Genomic DNA, 21195 nt, shown 5'->3' with positions numbered 1-21195 from the left:
GCATACTACCGCGTCGCTAGTCTGAGAAAGCGCGCTGCAACACTCTAATTAAGTGTGCTGCCTGTGTGGAATTTTCTGTGCCTGATTGGGAATACAGTTCGCGTTCTGTAGTTGATATTGTGCCCCAACCCGATTGCGCTCTTTGGCTGACTGCCATTTTGTATCCTGTTGTTGTTTTGTGCCTCCCTGCCCTGAACTCCGCCCCGCTCCCGCCTCCCAGCTGCTCCTCCCTCCCACTGTTGATTAGGCAGCGCTGTTCCTTCAACCACTGTGACCGTCCTGATTTCATCGGAGGCGGTCGCTCCTCCAAGCTGCTCCCTGCCCTGAGAGAGTGTCTGGTATCGTAGCGCCCACATCTTGACAAGACTTGTGCCTGCATTAATTCAATTTAATTACCGCATTGTGCCAGTTCGAGTCAGAACGCTCGAATCTATTACCGCATTGTTGCGCTGCCCTGCCGAGTTAACGAGCGCTCATTAGCATACTACCGCGTCGCTAGTCTGAGAAAGCGCGCTGCAACACTCTAATTAAGTGTGCTGCCTGTGTGGAATTTTCTGTGCCTGATTGGGAATACAGTTCGCGTTCTGTAGTTGATATTGTGCCCCAACCCGATTGCGCTGTTTGGCTGACTGCCATTTTGTATCCTGTTGTTGTTTTGTGCCTCCCTGCCCTGAACTCCACCCCGCTCCCGCCTCCCAGCTGCTCCTCCCTCGCCCCTCCCCCTCTACTATCCACTTATGACAGATGCCTTTCCGCGCAGCGTTCACGCGCAGCGGTCGCGCCCCAGTCGCGCCGAAGGTGCGCCAAAGGTAAGCCCGTCTTCGCCCGTCCGCGCCTGGACCGCGCCCAGCGCCACACCCCCTGGCCCCCGCCGCACCCTACCCTCTAGATTCACATATGATGCCGCAACTCTCCTCGCCCTCAACCCCGGACGCACACCACAATGCTGCGAAGCCACCCCAGGACGTACCCACGGCCCATTCGCCTGCCTCTCCTGCAAGTTCAACTGCATCAGGACCCTCACCACATCCACTTCCTCCAAACAAAGCTCCGACTCCAACCACCTGAAGTGCATCCTACTCAACACCCGCTCAGTCCACAGACACGCAATTGAGCTCTGGGACCTACTCGACACTGCTTCACCGGACATCGCCTTCCTTACAGAAACATGGATGAACACATCATCTGCTCCAGACATCGCCATTGCCATACCGGATGCCTACAAGATTATCCGTAAAGACCGCACCAATCAAACAGGAGGAGGCCTCGCCATTGTCCACAGAAATAACATCAAAATCACAACCAGCTCCGACGACAATCTGGTAACCGCCGAACATCTCCACTTTCAGATCCACACCGACCCCAGGACCACACTCAGAGGCACCCTCATTTATAGACCTCCAGGCACCCGCACTCAATTCAGCGATGACATCACGGACTTCATCAGCCCACACGCCCTCGCCTCCGAGAACTACATTCTTCTAGGAGACCTCAACTACCACCTTGAAAACAAACACGACAGCAACACCTCCACCCTGCTGGACAACCTGGCCAATCTCGGACTCAAACAACATGTTGACACCCCCACCCACACAGCCGGACACACGCTCGACCCTATCTTCACCTCCAGCAAGCACATCTCATTCGACCGCACTACAGCTCTCCATTGGACGGATCACAGCTGTGTTTACTTCAACTACAAAACCACCCTGACTCACAACCGCCCACAACTCATTCCTCGGAGAAATTGGAACAAAATCACCACCGACCAACTCCTCACATCACTCAAACAAAACCCTCCCCCCTCTCATTGGACCCAGACCAAGCGGCCACCAACCTCAGGCAATGGATCACCCTCAGTGCAGACGAACTAGCACCCCTGAAAAAGCACCAGATGAAATCAGCCAACAAAATGGCTCCCTGGTTCAATGATGAACTTAAAATATCCAAGAAACTATGCCGCACCATGGAAAAGAATTGGAGAAAAAACCCAACCTCAGACAACATGGCCTCCCTCAAGACAGCCACCCGCAAACATCACCAACTGATCCGATCTGCCAAGAAATCAGCACTCAAGGAACGTCTCGACAACAACAATCACAACAGCAAGGAACTCTTCAATATCGTCAAAGAATTCACCAACCCCACTGCAGCATCCAACGACATCACTCCCTCCCAAGACCTCTGCGATGCACTATCCTCCTTCTTCTACAACAAAATTGCTGACATCCACAACAGCTTCGAGAACTCTCCCAGCGATCAACCCGCCCCACCCCTTTCTGATCCTACTCCTCCAACTAACAACCTCAGCGCCTGGAACCCAATCTCCACTGAAGACACCATTCACCTCATGAACTCAATCCACTCTGGCTCGCCTTCTGACCCCTGTCCCCACCACATCTTCAACAAAGCTGACTCCATCATCGCACCCCAACTCCGCAATGTCATCAACTGCTCGTTCAACTCTGCCACCTTTCCAGAAAGGTGGAAACACGCCAAACTCAACGCCCTCCTGAAAAAACCCACAGCAGATCCCTCTGAACTGAAAAACTACCGACCCATATCCCTCCTCCCTTTCCCTGCCAAAGTCATCGAGAAAGACGTCAACAGCCAGCTCGCCGCCTTCCTTGAATCCAACAACTCCCTTGATGCATCTCAATCTGGATTTAGAGCCAAACACAGCACCGAAACCGCCCTCATTGCAGCGACTGATGACATCCGAGCACTCCTGGACAACGGAGAAACAGTGGCCCTCATTCTACTCGACCTCTCCGCCGCCTTCGACACAGTCTGCCACAGCACCCTTTTACAAAGCCTCAGCAACATCGGCATTCAAGGAAAAGCATTAAACTGGATCATCTCATTCCTCGCCGGGAGAACTCAAAGAGTCCGACTTCCCCCATTCTACTCAGAGGCCACCGAAGTCATCTGCGGCGTACCTCAAGGATCCTCACTCAGCCCCACCCCCTTCAACGTCTACATGAGTCCTCTCGCCTCCATCGCGCGCCAACACAACCTCAACATCATCTCTTACGCCGACGACACCCAGCTGATCCTCTCCCTCACCAAAGACCCCAGCACCGCCAAAACCAATCTTCATGAAGGCATGAAAGAAGTTGCCGATTGGATGAAACAGAGCCGCCTAAAACTCAACTCAGACAAAACGGAAGTGCTCATCCAAGGATCTTCCCCATCAGCCTGGGACGACTCTTGGTGGCCTTCCGCTCTGGGCACAGCACCCACACCCACAGACCATGCACGTAACCTTGGCTTCATCCTAGACTCCTCTCTTTCGATGTCCAGACAAGTCAACGCCGTCTCGTCTTCCTGCTTCAACGTACTTCGCATTCTCAAAAAGATCTTCCGCTGGATCCCCCTCGATACAAGAAAAACTGTCACCCACGCACTGGTCACGAGTCGGCTGGATTATGGTAACACACTTTACGCCGGAATCACAACAAAATTACAGAATAAACTCCAGCGCATCCAAAATGCATCAGCGAGACTCATATTAGACATCCCGCGCCAAGATCACATCACCGGACATCTAAAAGACCTCCACTGGCTTCCCGTCAACAAAAGAATTACGTTCCGCCTTCTCACCCACGCACACAAGTCCCTCTACAATCTAGGACCCGAATGCCTCAACACTTGACTGTCCTTCTACAAACCCACCCGCCAATTAAGATCGTCCAACCAAGCCCTCGCCGCAGTCCCGCGCATCCGGAAATCCACCATGGGTGGCAGATCCTTCTCCTTCCTGGCTGCCAAGACCTGGAACTCACTCCCCACCCGCCTTCGCCTTACTCCGAACCACATCTCCTACAGAAAAGAACTGAAAACCTGGCTATTCGACAAATAATATACCCCTTCCCCTAGCGCCTTGAGACCCTCTGGGTGAGTAGTGCGCTATACAAATGCACGAACTTGAACTTGAACTTGTGGGTGATGGAGCCGGGGGAGCTGAGTGCTCTCCAGGACAGTTGGACAGGCCCCTATGAGGTATTGGAGAAGATGGGCAAGTCTACCTATCTGGTGGACGTAAGGACCCCTCGGCATCCGCATCGGGTGTTACATGCCAATCGCCTCAAGCCCCACTTCGAGAGGCCCGAAGTCATGTTGGTAATGGTGACTGACGGATCGGAGGAAGAGGACACAGAGCCTCTCCCCGACCTCCTTGCGTCTCAAGAAAAGGATGGGTCAGAGGAGGGAGTAAAACTCTCACCATCCCTGACTCCTGAGCAGCAGGAGGAATGTCGCCAGGTCCTGGGGACATTCGCTCCGCTGTTCTCCCTTGTCCCGGGTAAGACCCATCTGTGTACCCACGACGTGGACACAGGAGACAGCCCACCTATGAAGTCAAAGTCTTACCGGCTGTCTGACAAGATGAAGGCCAGCATCCGAAGCGAGGTAGCCAAGATGCTGGAGCTAGGAGTCATCGAACCATTGAACAGCCCTTGGTCCAGCCCGGTGGTTTTGGTACCCATAGCTGCCCCACCTGGCACCACACCAGAATTACGATTCTGTGTGGATTACCGAGGACTCAATTCGGTAATGAAAACCGATGCTCATCCGATCCCTCGGGCGGATGAATTGATTGACCGGTTGGGAGATGCCCAATATCTCAGTACCATTGACCTCACTGCAGGGTACTGGCAGATTCCCATGACTGATGGAGCCAAGGAAAGGTCAGCCTTCTCCACACCTGATGGACACTACCAGTTCTGCGTTATGCCTTTCGGGCTCAAGAACGCTCCTGCCACTTTCCAGCGGCTGGTGAACACGATCCTCACCGGGATGGAGTCATTCTCTGCTGCTTACTTGGATGACATAGCTGTCTTCAGTAGCAGTTGGGAGGATCACTTGCAGCACTTGCAAGCTGTTCTCCAGGCCCTGGAACGGGCTGGCTTGACGATCAAGGCCAGCAAATGTCAGATTGGAAAGAGGTCGGTAGTGTACTTAGGTCACTTGGTGGGCCGGGGAACAGTGCGGCCCCTTCAGGCGAAGAGTGAGGCAATCATGGCCTGGAAACCCCCAAAGACCCAGACTGAGGTCCGAGCCTTCCTGGGCCTCACAGGTTACTACAGACGATTCGTAAAGGGGTATGGCACTATCGTGGCACCCCTTACAGAACTCACGGCCAAAAAGCAACCCAGGAGAGTCATCTGGACGGAGGCTTGCCAGCGAGCCTTCGACACTCTGAAACAAGCATTGTGTAAAGCTCCAGTCCTGAAGGCTCCAGATTTTTCGAAAGAGTTCATTGTCCAGACAGATGCATCCGATATTGGCATTGGGGCAGTGTTATCGCAACTCAATGAAGAGGGTCTGGATCAACCCGTGGTCTTTTTGTCACGGAGACTGCTTCCCCGGGAACAGAGGTGGAGTACCATTGAGCGGGAAGCCTTTGCGGTGGTCTGGGCACTGAAGAAGCTGCGACCATACTTGTTTGGTTCACACTTCCTTGTTCAGACAGACCACCGACCCCTTCGCTGGCTCATGCAGATGAAGGGGGAAAACCCCAAACTGTTGAGGTGGTCTATCTCCCTACAGGGAATGGACTTTCGGGTGGAACATCGGCCCGGAGTTGACCACGCCAATGCAGACGGTCTCTCCAGGTATTTCCGCCTTAGTGTTGAGGACTCCCAAGGGGTTGGGTAGTTCTCCCCACTTTCGGCTGGGGGGGACGCGTGTTGGACTCGTCTGCTTCTGAGAGTCCCCTCACCAATATGATTTCTTTTGTTCCCCTGAACCTCCCAAAATTTGTCGCTTTTTATTTGTCTACCAGGACCTTTTTGTGTGTTGTTTCATGGGGCTAGGTGTTCCTTGACACCCAGTTGCTCACAAGGTTTCTGGCACCTATGTACAAGGCGCCTGGCGAAACCTGTGGACATGAAAACTGAGGTTGGCAACCTGTGTGTGTTTAACCTTAAAATGGTGGACACATATTTCCCTCATGTGAGTGACTCCCATTGGAGCCTCCTTGAACCCTGACCTTTTGAGGTTTTGGCGCCCTTTCTGGTTGGCACGCTTTCCTGACAGGAATTTCATAACTTTCCTCAGGTACACAAAATGGCTGCTCCAGAGCCCCAGTACGGTGGCTCTGAGTGACCAAAAGACACCTCAAAAGTGCCATGCCATTGACACAGCCAGGGAAGGTTCTAGAACCTTCTGGCTCGTGCCAGTACCTCAGGGCACTGGCTATATAAAGCCCAGTCCCTGGCGGCCATTTTAGATGTAATTCAGATTCCAGACTTGACACCAGAGTGACACCTGCCCTGCTGACCCCTGAGGTGGCTGAGAGCACAGGCAGTAGAGTGGCAAGGGTTAATAGCCCGATTCCTGACTGGTGTTCCAGTCAGGCGTGTTCCAGTAACCTTGCGCCTACAGCGCCTGACCAGCTAGTGCATCATTGCCCCAAAAGACTGTGGCCAAGTTTATGTGCCTCCCCGCCCCCCCCCCCCCCCCCCGGTGGCGAAATCGTGAAGAAAAGGCGAGTCGCGACCTTCCACAGTGCTCCCTTCGTGAATAGCGCCTATCGCAGGGGACTCGGACGTCTCCGAGCCCCACCGGCGTTGCGCGCTTCCTGGTTGTGCAGTGATCGAAGGTGAGGTGGTGCGCCGGGGCGGGGAGAGGCCGGCCTTCATTGGGCGGGATTAGCGTCCCTGCCCTTTCCCAGAGACCCGGGAAACTGTTGCCGTAGGCGGGACCAGTCCCCATATGAGGAAGTCGGAGGGAGGTCCGTGAAGCCCCTGAGAACCCTGATGCTGGCGTAGGAAGTGCTGTGCCCCGACTGAATCGCTATTCGATTGCAGCCGTAGTGAGGTGGGTTGTTTCCCCTGGAGGGGTGCCGCGTTATCAAGGAACTGTGCACCGGCGTTGATTTGAGCGAGCGCTGAGACTGAGTGACCCCGCTGGCAGCCGTTCGTTCGTCTACTGACTTCGAACTGTGCTACCCTGGTGCCTGCGATATTGCCGTAGGCTCAAGTAAACCACACCTGCAAGCGGACATCCTTCCCCGGTGGCAGTGGAGGGCCAAATGTCATATTTACCGTGTTTCCTTGTCTATAGGTACACGCGCATGGGCCCCGCGTGAACATAAAAGAGTCCCCGGTGCACCGTGAATCCAGAGAAGCCTGCATGCATTCCCCATGATTCCACAAGTACTGTTATCCTTTTCAAAGTGGGTTTATCTTGCAAATGTAAACTTCCTGATTTATTTAATTGGTGGCAGTGATACCAGAATGAAAATGTGGTTATGCATTTAAATGAACCAGACTTTATTATTTCATGTATTGGTGATATATAAACCTGATATTTATTTTATTTATTGATAGAGCTATTCCTAATATTTATGCAACACCAGTGTTCCTGAAGTCCTATTTACTGTATTTATTCTCAACCTGAATCCCAGAGTGCTGTAACAAATGAAATGTGAATGTGCTTCCCCAATTGATCCCTATTTACAGCAGAGAACTTTTATATAAAGGAATCGTATTTTTCTACAGCAGTGGTGTGGTGTCCTTCTTTTTGGTGTGACTGTGCAGGGGGTTATTATTGGGTCAGAGCCGGCTTAGCACTACAGCCTTCACTGCCTTGACACTTGAGCCAAGCTACCCCCTTTGTGCTGGCCTTGCCCATCGCAGGTCCAACAATCCCATTGACAGCTACAATGATACTGAGTTTCTCGAGGTTGTCAAGTTCTTGTTCAACCTGTTGGTTGAGTCTCTATGACCATGGCACTCCCAATTGAATTGTTTTTTTAGATTGTTCAGTTCAATTCAAAAGATACTTTATTCGGTTTAAATCACAAAAACCATAAAAGTGTACAAGCATTAAAACAATTCATAATCCACACATAAAAAAAAAATATATAACAGCTAACATGGATAAAAACAGAAATATACAGAGTGTAAAGTTTTTTCCTTTTAAAAACAACAATGTGCACATTAGTGACCTTGATTAAGATTTCGGACGGTATTTTATGTTTATACAAAGTCCTCTAAGGCCAAGCAATCTTTTTACTGAGTCTCATTGCGATAGTTAAAAATTTTGCCACATTAACAATGACCCAAATCTCTGCCAAGAGTTGGAGGTACAGCAAGGCTGGCTTCACTTGCCTAAAACCCTTTCCTTTTAGCAATGGTATAATAAATTTAAATCTTATACCTTTGAGGTGGTCACAGAAAAACAGAAAATGAGCCGTATCCATAATTGAGCAACCATCACATGTGCATAATACTAAATCCTTACTTCTAGTCCAAACGGGGCGGCCAGAAATTAAGAGATGTATTTTATTCAAACGGAACCGTGTTAACAAGTACCTATGATTAGCGTTGTTCACAACTTTAAGGTACAGTTCCGGTTCGGGGTCGGGTGAAACAATCAGCTGATGGGACCTGACAGAGGATTTAAGCAGCTCCCTGCCCTCTCTGTCCATTCCTCTATTCAGCAAGAAGGTGTTTTTGACCCATTTTATATCCCCTTTCACCAAGCTTGAAGGTTTATCAAACAATTCTGGACGTCCCAGTTTTACACACATTTGTTGCACGTACTTCAACCAGGTGATTTTGTCCCAATGATCCAGGCTTAGACAGTCTTTTAGGATTTCATGGTTTACATCAAGCTCTGGGTTTAGCCAAACTGCCAACCATTTTAATAAGGGGGCCAGGGCAATTTTGTCTTCCAAATAGCCTACTCCACACTCCTGGTGAACTATGTAGTTTGCGGTAGAGCTAGGCAGGGAAAGAAGAGTTTTTAAGAAATTGTCCTCTGAGACTTGGAGCGATGAGACCTGTTTGAAGCCCCACAAGTCGGCCCCATACGTGGCAATTGCAATACATTTAGAAGCGTATACTTTTAGTACTGCCTCAATGGGTTTCACTCCTAGTTTACGGGAAAATCTTAGTACTGCGGAGGACGAACGTACCAAGGAGGTTTTTTTCTCCACCAGTTGGGGGTTCCACGTAGAGCCCTCATCGAAGACCACCCCCAAATAGGGAAATCTAGAGACTCGCGACAGCTTATGTTTATTACAAAAAAGTGGCATCGCATTTTTCCTTGCCTTGGCTTTGTGACCTACTACCATGACGTGAGACTTCCCAAAGTTAACACTCAGGTCAAGATTATCCATAAAGACATAAAAAGAGTTCAGCAAGCTTTGGAGTCCTAATGAGGTTCTAGCTAGAAGTGCAGCGTCATCCGCATACAGTAGGGCAGGCAACAAATATTTCCCGGCCTTCGGGATATCCTTACAGGCTCCACTCAAAGCTTTGCCAAGGTCGTTAATATATAGTGTGAAAAGCAGGGGAGCAAGGATGCACCCCTGTCTCACGCCATTGATAATGCTAATTTTCTCCGTGCAGTTCCCCTTTCTATCATAGCGGACCGTTGCGGTAAGATCCCTATGGAGATCTGCTAGAAAGTAAACTATATTGGGGTCTGTTCCGATGTTAAGGAGCTGGTCCCACAGTTTAGATCTGTTTACCCGGTCAAACGCCGAGGACAGATCCATAAAAGCAATAAACAATGAGCCTGGTTTAGCTAAGGTGTACTTCCCAATTAGCAGCTGTAAATTTAAGCTTTGGTCGATTGTGCCACGTCCCTTGCGGAAGCCGTACTGTAGAGGTGAAAGTGTGTTTGTCTCCTCTAGCCAGGTGGTCAAATTACCTAAAACCACCCTCCCCAAAACCTTAACTGCGGAGTCAATAAGGGATATGGGTCGGTAATTACCAGGGTCCCCCCTATCCCCTTTTTTGTAAATTGGCACGATTACCGACTGTGACCATGACTCAGGAATGCCCGTCTTAGAGACTCTATTAAAAACATTAGTTAAAACTTTAGACCAAAATAAAGTATCAGCTTTAAAAAGGTCAGAGGGGACGCCGTCGGGCCCGGGGGCTTTGTTACTGGTCATCAAACCAATGGCCACTGCCACCTCCTCCTCATTCACAGATAGGGTGTATGGTAATTGAGGGAATGCGGTCAGGCGTTCTACCACCTGGGTCTCGTCTTCGTAAACTGAACTAAAGTGTGTGTGCCATCGTTCTTCCTGGATACCACAATCCAATTCATTGTTGTTGGAATCCGAGAAGTAAGGTTGATTTACCACCGCCCAAAACTTGGCGCTGTTTTTTAATACCTCTGTAGAGGTTAGATCAGCCCAAGCGTCTTCCCTAATCTCGCGCCGCCTTTCATCAATTGTTGTTTTATAATCTCTCCTAAGGGTAGCTACTAACCGTCTGTCAACTGGTTCTAATTTGAGGGCAGCCTTAAGTTTACGGTTTGCTGCTGAACATTTTTTGTCGAACCAGCCGTCATTCCCTTGTGTTCTACTTTTACCATGAACAGTCAATTTGGAGAGTATATCAATGCAGACCTTTTTATACGCCTCCATTACTTCGCCATCCCCAGCCCGTTCATCCAAACACAGCATCAGGTCATCCCTACTACTCTCACACAAGTTACAAAAAAACTCATCTGGGATTACTCTACACCATCTGATTCTGCGTGCTTGGTCCGTTAACCGCAGATCATGCTTATCTGTCAGGTTTTTACAGCTATCCTTGATGACAAATATATTCTTTGCTTTTAAAACCACGAGGTTATGATCACTGAAATGGGACCTTAAGACTGTGTAGCTACTGCTTTGGGCTCCATTAGTACTGTAGAGGAAAATATAATCGATCACAGAGCCACTACCATGGCCCGTGAAAGTGGGGATATCCTCATCCTCCGCCTTTGGTAAAATAAGCCCATGTTCAGCCAACATTATTTCCAGAAAGGTACCCTGCTCTGAGTGTTCAAAATGGGTATTTTCTTCGTCCGGGGTACCAAATAACACATTGGGGGGGCAGTTTTCCTTACATCTATGAATATTGAAATCTCCCATCAACAAAATGGTACAGTCATGCTCTGCCGACTCCTTAAAGTTGGCCAGAAAAGCACTTAACATCATCAAATTACTTACTGGGCTGTCCCTGTCAAATGAGTTATAAAAATTTATGACCAAGACCTTATGATGATTCCTATAGGAGATTAAGACAGCAACACAGTAAGGACAACCAGTGGCTACTTGCGTGTATGTCCCAGGGATTTTGGCAGAAATCAGAGTAACCAAACCCCCTCTGGCACGCCCCCTCGAAGATCCAACTGCTGGGATTGAGAAGGTGGTAAACCCGTCCAGAGTCAGTTGATTTTCAGTATCCCAGGTCTCCTGCAGGGCTATTAGGTCCATGGAACCTATTTGGTCCCGCCAAATTGGATTATCCACTTTATTTTTGAGTCCCGCAATATTCCAAGTTGCTATTGACAAATCCTCGCCCCTCCAAGGCCCAGCCGTTTTTACATTGAGAGGATCTCTTCCTTCCCCACCCTCACAATTAATGGTAATTGAACAGGACATCTGCCCGTCCAAAATGCTCTTATCCATTTGCCTAGAGAATGAGGGGTTGTTTTCAGGTTTTTCTATACAGGGAGAGACCTGTGTTTGTCAATCATTCCCATCTAAAGTTGACAAATAATCATATCGATTAGAGGTGGGGAAATTGAAAAAATTGTCATATCCCTGAGCAAACTGTTGGTAGTGGGGTGGGTGGCTATTGTAGGGCCCTGCCACAGAGCCCCCATAAGGCGGTCTTCCTCTTCTAGGCCTGGCCAAGTTCCAACCCGCATTACCACCTTCATCCCAGCCTGCAGGGTGTGCCTCCCAAGGGTGGTTTTGCCTGTGAATTGTTGTTGTCTCCTGTGGGCCCCTTAACCAACTCCATCTGTTATCTGTTTGGTTACCAGGTAGGTAGAAGTAAGAGAGGGGCCTGGCGGTGACAGTACTAGCTTGGTATCTAGGGGTCCCTCTACAAATTAAATCTACCACCTGTGTGTTCTCAAAGGTGACCACCACGCAGTCCCCTTGCAGACTTTTCCTATTTCCTCCCACCCATGGGGTTCTTTCCACCATTAAAATGTTGCTTGGCATGTTAGGCGGTAAGGGATAATTTTTAGAGAGCCAGTGGCACACTTTATTTTTTAGGGCCTGGTTGGATTCAGTTTCTAAAGGTGAAATTACACTAACCCCGGTGAGAATCACTACAAAGGGGCATGCATCTGGGGGAAGATGGATGTTTCTACGGGCCATTACCTTGGGTTCGGCTATCGATACCGGGTTTGGGGTCGATGGAATAGGGTCATTTGATTTAACCTGGGGGGGTGGCTTAGGTTTAGATGAAGTCTCAGGTTGTTTTGACACTGTGGTTTTAGATTTAGTGCCTTCCACAGCAGGGGTGTTACTTGTGCTATTAGAGGAGTTATTACTAACCACAGTAGCTTTTTTGCCAACCAAAGAAGACTTGGTGGCTGTGTTAGTGGTGTGAAATGTTTTGGGGTTCGTGGTGAGGCTAGGGGCACTGATGTCTTTGTGAATATTGGTCAAGATGGTTTCTATGCGACGCAATCTGGCCTCCATGGGTTCAAGTAAAGATTTTAATATGTTCAAGATATTGTTATTGTCAAGCATATTTGACCCACACCCCTCCTGACTATGTTGAGCTGAGCTAGTAATCTCTCCACTTAATTCCATGATTTCCTCCAGACTTTTATCTATGATGGTGTCGTCTGGGAGGCTTAGAGGCAAGCCGGTGTTTGTAGAATGTGCCCCCCCAGTGTCAATTGCACAGACTGCCCCATTTGTATTTGATGGGACTAAGAAGGGATTGTTACGCTTATTGACCGTTTGTGCTTTCTTCCCTTTAGTAGAGGTGGGTTTTTTTACCTTTTGCTTGGGGATTGCTCCTTCTTTTAGACCCTTTTGGTGTATATCACTAGCCCCGGTAGGGTTAACTAAATCTATCCTGTCTGGGACGCTTACTGTTATGAGATCAAGGTTGGGGGTGGCCTCCAGATCCTGCTGCGAGTTTAAGGCATCAAGATTCCCAGTGTCCCCAGAATTGTGTACCAAGACAAGGCTGACAGGGCGGCTCTCGGGGTTAGGCGTACAAGCCTGGGCAATTGGGCCTAGAGAAGATCTCCTGGCTATAGCCAAATCTTGCGACACCCTCCTATCCATTAGTGTTATACCCTCGTCAATCAGTGCATGTGTACGGACAATAAAATCATCTAGGGTACCAGTCAATTTTTTTGCTTCTGCGACTGCCATGCTCCGGGTTTCCCGACAGTTCATGGTAATCCCCACCACCGATTTTCAAGCGGCCTTAATGCACAGGATAGAGGGTAATAAAGATCCTAAACATGTAACAGTTAACTGATACTTATGAATAACAGTCCACAAACGCTAATCAAGGATTGCAATCAACTTACAGTTCATATGTCCAAATTGTCCCTTGGGCGGTATGTAAACGAACAGGGGTTATGGCCCAGGCCAGGCTCCTCAGGCCTCTGAGGGCCGCAGAGGGCCCGCCCTTTGCCCGGGCTTAGCCCCGGGCGTCCCGCACGCGTCCCGCGTAGCGGGGGTCAGATGTTCCCAATATGGCGATGAGGCGGTTGGGGGCGGGGCAAGCAGGGAGAGCGTCCAGGTGCAGGTGATGGCAACCCAGGGACTCCTGGGAAATGGAGTCCCTGTCCCTCACCTGGCGCTCGCAGCCCTGAAGGAGTGTTCCTCTCCCGCCCTCGGGTGCTACAGATGACTCCAACGATAGTCCTACGCCTCACTCAAAGACCCAGGCAGACGGGCGATGCGGGACCCGCGCAGCGGGTACCGCGAGTTGCAGCGTGATCCGGTGAACAGCAGGCGTGTTGCAGGGATTAGGCGGTGAGCTCCCTGATCCGTGAATTGCAGTATAGGAGTTTCCCACAGTGTCCTGGGCAGGCGGCAGCTTTAGCTCGGCGGTCGGGGGCGGGGCAAGCAGGGAGAGCGTCCAGGTGCAGGTGATGGCAACCCAGGGACTCCTGGGAAATGGAGTCCCTGTCCCTCACCTGGCGCTCGCAGCCCTGAAGGAGTGTTCCTCTCCCGCCCTCGGGTGCTACAGATGACTCCAACGATAGTCCTACGCCTCACTCAAAGACCCAGGCAGACGGGCGATGCGGGACCCGCGCAGCGGGTACCGCGAGTTGCAGCGTGATCCGGTGAACAGCAGGCGTGTTGCAGGGATTAGGCGGTGAGCTCCCTGATCCGTGAATTGCAGTATAGGAGTTTCCCACAGTGTCCTGGGCAGGCGGCAGCTTTAGCTCGGCGGTCGGGGGCGGGGCAAGCAGGGAGAGCGTCCAGGTGCAGGTGATGGCAACCCAGGGACTCCTGGGAAATGGAGTCCCTGTCCCTCACCTGGCGCTCGCAGCCCTGAAGGAGTGTTCCTCTCCCGCCCTCGGGTGCTACAGATGACTCCAACGATAGTCCTACGCCTCACTCAAAGACCCAGGCAGACGGGCGATGCGGGACCCGCGCAGCGGGTACCGCGAGTTGCAGCGTGATCCGGTGAACAGCAGGCGTGTTGCAGGGATTAGGCGGTGAGCTCCCTGATCCGTGAATTGCAGTATAGGAGTTTCCCACAGTGTCCTGGGCAGGCGGCAGCTTTAGCTCGGCGGTCGGGGGCGGGGCAAGCAGGGAGAGCGTCCAGGTGCAGGTGATGGCAACCCAGGGACTCCTGGGAAATGGAGTCCCTGTCCCTCACCTGGCGCTCGCAGCCCTGAAGGAGTGTTCCTCTCCCGCCCTCGGGTGCTACAGATGACTCCAACGATAGTCCTACGCCTCACTCAAAGACCCAGGCAGACGGGCGATGCGGGACCCGCGCAGCGGGTACCGCGAGTTGCAGCGTGATCCGGTGAACAGCAGGCGTGTTGCAGGGATTAGGCGGTGAGCTCCCTGATCCGTGAATTGCAGTATAGGAGTTAATGAGGGTGACAAATCTGATGACCTCCGATGACCTTGAAGATCCTATGTGTGTAGCCACCTCCTGTACAAGATGTGCATTTTAATCACTATCTCACAGCTGCTCTGTCATCAGAGATTGGAGTCACTGTTGAATCAATGGATTTCTCCTTCTTATCTCGACATAAGGATTGATAGCGAGATTTCTTGCCACAATTGTGTCGCGTGTTCTGCAGTGCAGGATACATGCCTGAGTGTAAGGAGCAGAATCCTTATCTGAAACAAGTGTGTTTGGCATAATCTTTCAGGGAGCATGTGTCTACCACCTTGCACAACGACTCCTCAACTTCTGAAGGTGTCAGATTCACAGGCAGCAATGATTTGTGATCTTAGAGCATGTTCATTGTTGTGATTATGGAAATTACAGTGCAGAACGTGATCTTTACTTATTTTGTTCTTATCATGAATGCATCCATAGCCTTGCCTTCTTTTTTCCGCATGGAGTGGAAAATATATCTTTATTTCCTAATCAAGCTTTTGTTTTGAAAGAAAGTTCCCATTAGCAACTGTTTCAGACAATCATTTGAAAGATTTTCAAAGTTATCAGATTGATATATGAGTGTGAGACCCCACACAGTACACAAGGAACCATATCAATCTCTTCTTGTTCAGAATGACCATAGCCCTGGTGAGCATATCACTGTCTCTGATCCATCAGCATCATCTTGGGCTTAAGTTGTTTATGTCACCCAAACTGAATGGCACAGGTACGCTCAATGTTAATTGCTCAGATAATGACAATCTTTTCTGTGTTTTTTCAGACACATCTGTACACTATTAACTTGAGGTTTTCAACCTATGTTACTGCCAACAAAATCTATGTGGTTTTATGAAAATGAAATACATGTATAAAATGAATTTGCCCATTTACTATAGCAGCACAGACAACCACTTAACATAATCAAATAATTATATTTTCCTCCATTTAGAAACTGCATTATTTGATCTCTGTCAAAAAAATGAAATAATGAACTGGTAGTATTAGATTACAAATCTATCAATATGACAATCAGATCTATCTTTTGATTGCAAGGCAACTTCAGTTAGAGATGTAAGCAACAACCAAACAAACAGGCTAGTGCATGGTCAAGATAAACATTTTTGGGTACCTTTACGTTTACAGCATTTTTGAAAAACTTTTGAAAATTCCCACCTGTTTTTGAGAATTAATCTCTGTCTTCTATGGATTTCTTTGGTTTAACAGATTGCTGTATCTTTTTCAAAGTCTTCGAACTTTCTGAAGCAGCCCTCCTCACAACTATATCTTCCGCATCGGCTGCCCGAACGGAAATCGTGTCCAACGGTGAGTTTACCGCCCTTCTAGCAAGGCAAAAAAACAAAATATAAACAGGAGAAAGTTCTACTAATATCTGAGATGTAGCAAACCTTTTAATTGACATAATGAAGGATGTCTCCAGCAGCTAAACAATCATTCATCATAATACAAACTGGATAGCACAAGCCACCCACTCTAGAGCCAGTGATTACATTCAGCAGGTGCTGGCAGGGCTCTCCCTGGAACTGATTTCATGACACAGTGGAAGTAAACGGAGCGCTTGCATCTATATTTCAATGATTTGGAAACTTGCAATGATTCCCAAACTCCTTTGATAGAGCACATGATGGTGGCGCGCTGCTAATGGCAGAGCCGGCCTCCCTGCCTATCTCCCAGCTGATTGGCTAGGCACGCATGCGGAGGCCATAAAGAAGCAAAGGTAGTAAAATTGACATTGACACCTTGCACAATCTGCACCGAACCGGCATGCCACAGGAGGATGAGTTAGTGTGGCAATGAAAGTTAAATATTTCCTATTTAGCAGACTGTGAATGGCTATGAATGTGGTGCTGCTAATCAGATGGCGTTGGACTGCACGTGCATGCCAATGAGGAGGGTTTACAGTGGTCGAAGTAGGGAAAAAAGTTAGGGAGCTGTGGCGGAGAATCAGAGGGCGGGAATAACCAGAGCATTGGGTCAGTGGGCGGAGTCAGAGATGTGGCCAGAAAAAGCAAAACATCCCTATTTTTAGTATTTGTTTGCCATTTCACCAAGCAGGTACAGCTTATTACCTTATTTAATTCAACCAATGGATACACATGTTTATTTAAGGTTTAACATGAGTTTTTGACATTAAATACATTGACAAAGTGGAATAAGTTTACCATCACAGAATGTCTCAAATATGCTAAAACGTGGAATTACAAGCTTTTATCTCTGAGCCATGCAGGTTCTGTTATCAGCACCTGTCTTCCTTTTTTTCACAAGGGCAGTTCAAACATGAATGGAAAAATATCCTAGTTTGCAAATGTTTCCACATAATTATGGCTCTGCCAAATTTGTTAAATATTACATCATCTACTGCATATGATGATTTTAATAAAAAAATGTTTGCAGTTCAAATGGATCAAAAGTTACAAACAAATGTGACTTGTGTTGCTGCAAAGTGGAGGGCCCTTTGCAAAGGTTGGTTGCTCACCTTTCACACTGCTGCATTTGTATGTTGCACTAGTACTAATAAGGCAAAATCTTTGCAGCGACTGTTAGTATTTGTAAAAATGTCAAACATAATAAATTATCAGATAATGTACCAATTCATGCTGCAGCCTTTTTATTGCTGAATATTTTAGCTGAATATTTTGGTGAACACTGTGACAAAATGTTGTCCTATATTGCTGCATATTTCCAGTGGCCAAAAGGCAGACAGCACATGTTAAAAGTGCTTGTGCAGTGAATTTGTTTAACTTAGTTTGGTGTACATGATAATTCTGCATTGTAGATCCCTGGTAAGTAGCACTGCTATTTCTGAAACAAGGCAAATGGAGGTATCAATGGGTGAGGCGGACTGGCCTCAAGGGTAATGTGACTTCAGTTACAGAGTCACTGCCGCTCTAGGGTATGCCGCTTCATAGGCCTGCCCGCGAGACTGAAGGTGAACTTCAGTATGGATTGTGGTGGCCAGGACTTCAAGGATAACCTACTCTTGCCACCACTATGATCCACCTGCTGGTGCTAGGACACAAGGGCTTCTATGGTCTAGTGGTGCCTTTTAAGTTCCAGCATAGAAATGTGCTCCCGCAAAACAGTGGACTGGTGGACTGATCATGAAGGCTTAACTTGGTTCCCCAGCTCCAAATTCAGAAGCTTTGGCCATAGGGCCACATCATCTCCCCCAATGAAAACCATACTGCCCCACTGAGAGAAACTGACACTGCCTTCAACTACAACACAATTGTTTCCTTCTATAAACACTTGGCTGCAACTCAATTCAAATTATGCCCAAGAGTAATATGCTGCCTGAAAAAAAAGTAACAACATCCCGGAAAAAGTAAAAACTCATAGGGAATGCAAGATTAAGAAAAGCATGTGAAATGTAAGCAGGGACAACATAGCAACAGTAATGCTTTTACACTTATTATTCAGACCTCAATGAGTGTTTTAACCTGAAAAGTTAAGGACATGACTACAGGGCCTGGAAGGGACCCTTTGCAATGTCTGTTGCTTATAACCTTACAAAAAGTATTTCTGAACACAGAGCTGCAGTACACATTTTATGAACTGAAATAAGGAAAAGAGCTGATAAGGATCACATTTCAGGTATTTCAGTACCTCAAGAAATGGTGCACTTTCTCATCCGGGGAGAACAATGTTGTTCAAAGAAAGATGAGAAAAGAAAAGTAGGGATTCACTGGCAAGCTCTGTAAAGTTTTGCTAATATGTGTGGTTTGCGATCAAACTGTCTTGCTTTAGTTATTTTTCATATTTTTAAAAAAAAAATCTCTTCTTTCTGAGGCTTCAGGTTGGAATAGAAAAATGTCACAAAAAGAAGACATTTCCAGCAAAAGTGTTTCCTTATTTTCGGGATCCATTTCACAGGGGAACAAATGAAGAAAAGGAGAGGAAAGAGAGGGTGAGAGCTGTTTCTTCAGTCACGTTTTTCAGCAAGTGAGGAGGAGCAAGACAGAGACAGAAAGAGAGGGAATAAGAGGAAGAAAGAGAGAGAAGGGTGGAGGGCAGCTGACAGCGGCAGAGCAGGAGAAGTAGGCATTGTCCTTGTCTTCTCCGGGAAGAAAGGTACAGAGTCCTTTTCCTTCTCTGTCCACCCAAACCCTGAACAAAAAAGAGTGGCCGAGCATTATCTATAGATAGGTATTGGCTATTTCTGACATCCTGGGACGTATTTGTTAAATAGAAAAAGTAGGGGAACATATTCTACTAAATTAAAAAAGTAGGGGCACGCCATACTCTGCTGATCCCACCCCCTTTAACCACTGGGGGCTTAGCGAGAATCTGCTTCACAGAACTGCCTCACCTGGTAAAGCTGGAGTGCGGCGGCCTTGACTGTGTGGAGAGGGGCTGAGGCTTTGGGTTCCCAATGGTGCATGCTTCTTGGACTGGCCTGGGATGAGATATGGATTGCTTGATTTGGGTTGTTTGGGCCACAACAAAGCTTTCATCACTGTTTGAAAGAAGCCAGTGTTCTGACTGCCATTTGGCCAAGGAGAATTGCGCTTCGGAGCTCCAGCGCAGTTAGTGCTTTGAGGGTACTTCAAGCACCAAGAGCCCTGTACCAGGGACAACTATAAGAAAAGTGGGCACCCCTATATTACATCAGGTGGCTGGTAAGGAGTCTCAGGTGAGAGGGGTGTGGGGGTCTCAGTACCAGCTGTTCTGTGAGTGCAAAGGAGAACGTGCCAAATAAAAAATCTCTCCTTGGCCTCAGATTACCAAAAAGATGTATGCTGTGCACAAATCTATTACAGTCCATGCCATTACAAATACTTTGTGAGAAGGCTTTTATCATTGTAGTAAGGGCTGTTCTGGCTTGAAAATTGGTCTAGACAATGACTGGTCTATTCATGACAACCTCATGGGCAGTCTGTCCACCTCTGAACCATTAAGGGCTTGTCGCTTATGCAATAAAACTGAATAATTGCAGGGGTAATGCCTTCGCAGCATTGTATACCATAGCTTCAAGGAGTGGGACTGTAAAGCATGCTAAAGTCTCGGGGATGCCACAATGCCAGGAGATACCTACTGTGAGTACAACAAAGGCTAGGCATGTTGAAGCTGAGGGAGAGAGATAGAGTATTGGCAAGCAGCATGCACCTATGTGCTCCTCACAGGAGCTTTATGAGATTCAAGAAGCTTGTGAGGCTTTAGTTTCTCTTTCAGTGGCCAGTAGCCATTCAGAGGAAGAGGAGGAGAATATGGAGCAGACTGATGGTGTTCAAGGCTCACAGACCAATGGGCCACCTTTGTCAAATATTTCCACTATTAAACTTGAAATGGCATTCCCGAAAGATAGGTCTGGACATGCTGCTGGTCCCAGAACACCCAGAGCTGCTGCTACATTACCGAATGGATAGGTGGAGGAGTTGCTGTCGTAGGTTTTTGAAGCTGGCTCCTTAGACCCAGACTGGTTTGGTGAAGAGGAAAAGCTACTATGGGACCTGAAAGGAGTTGAGCTTACCCCGACAAGCAAACAACACCAGCAGCCCTCAGAAACAGTGCTAAAAACATCAAAAGCAGGGACGAAGCAGGGGGCATGGCTTGAACGCAAATCATGATGGGGGCATGAGTGAGGTGCTCCACAGAGGCCTAACATTAATCCTGAAAAAACAGCCTGCTGCCGATACCAGGACAATATACTACGTGTTACCGAGGGTCGGCAAAGCTGAGGAGGAAGTGGAGAAGTAATAAAGTGGAGGAAAACAGTGTGGTGGTGCGCTCTAGTTGTTTTGGGAGCGTGCATCCGAGGCTGCTGGGAATGTAAGGTGGCCATTTTAGATGACGTGGCGAAAGGCACCCGATAGTCGCTTTCCTGGCGCTCGGGAAAATAAAACATAAGTTTTTCCTCACAAACTGTGTCGGTGAGGTATTAAGGCTATAACGCCACCACTATAAATGGCGACGAAGCTACGGGACACTGTGGACACCTGAGCGGTAATTGACCCGAACCCACCACTCGACACGAGGACCCAAGCGTGGCAGTGGGGGGCGATTTGCACCACGAGGAGGAGGTGCACATTCCCACTCCAAAGAGCATTTCACATAGCACAAATCAATGGTGAGCAAGTGCCTGTTACATCAGTGGTGCAACAGCCACCACAAGAGCACTCAGAGACAACGAAAGATGATCATGAACCCAGTGCACAGCCTGCAATAGGGAGCACGCCTTCTGAACACATATACACTGGCTGCAGTCTGACCAAACTACGCGAGCCTTAAGCAGGAAGCAGCAAGTACATCGCACAGTGAGTACAGGAGACACAGCTAGGGCCCTGGGCACACAGAAGCACGCCTCAGTGCAGGCCAGGAGAGGGAT

At 48.5% G+C, this 21195-nt stretch overlaps 1 long non-coding RNA gene across 1 annotated transcript in view; it reads right to left on the bottom strand.

The window, feature by feature from the left end:
• The window catches only part of LOC144785412 (uncharacterized), a 490657-nt gene that overhangs the window by 140807 nt on the left and 328655 nt on the right, over window positions 1-21195 (bottom strand). The window contains exon 2 of the long non-coding RNA XR_013601870.1: window positions 16026-16192. This is a non-coding gene — a long non-coding RNA (uncharacterized LOC144785412). The remainder of the gene's footprint in view (window positions 1-16025; window positions 16193-21195) is intronic.

Source organism: Lissotriton helveticus, chromosome 10, assembly GCF_964261635.1.
Source record: "Lissotriton helveticus chromosome 10, aLisHel1.1, whole genome shotgun sequence".
Lineage (NCBI taxonomy): Eukaryota > Metazoa > Chordata > Amphibia > Caudata > Salamandridae > Lissotriton > Lissotriton helveticus.
This window is presented reverse-complemented; position numbering and strand designations above follow the sequence as displayed.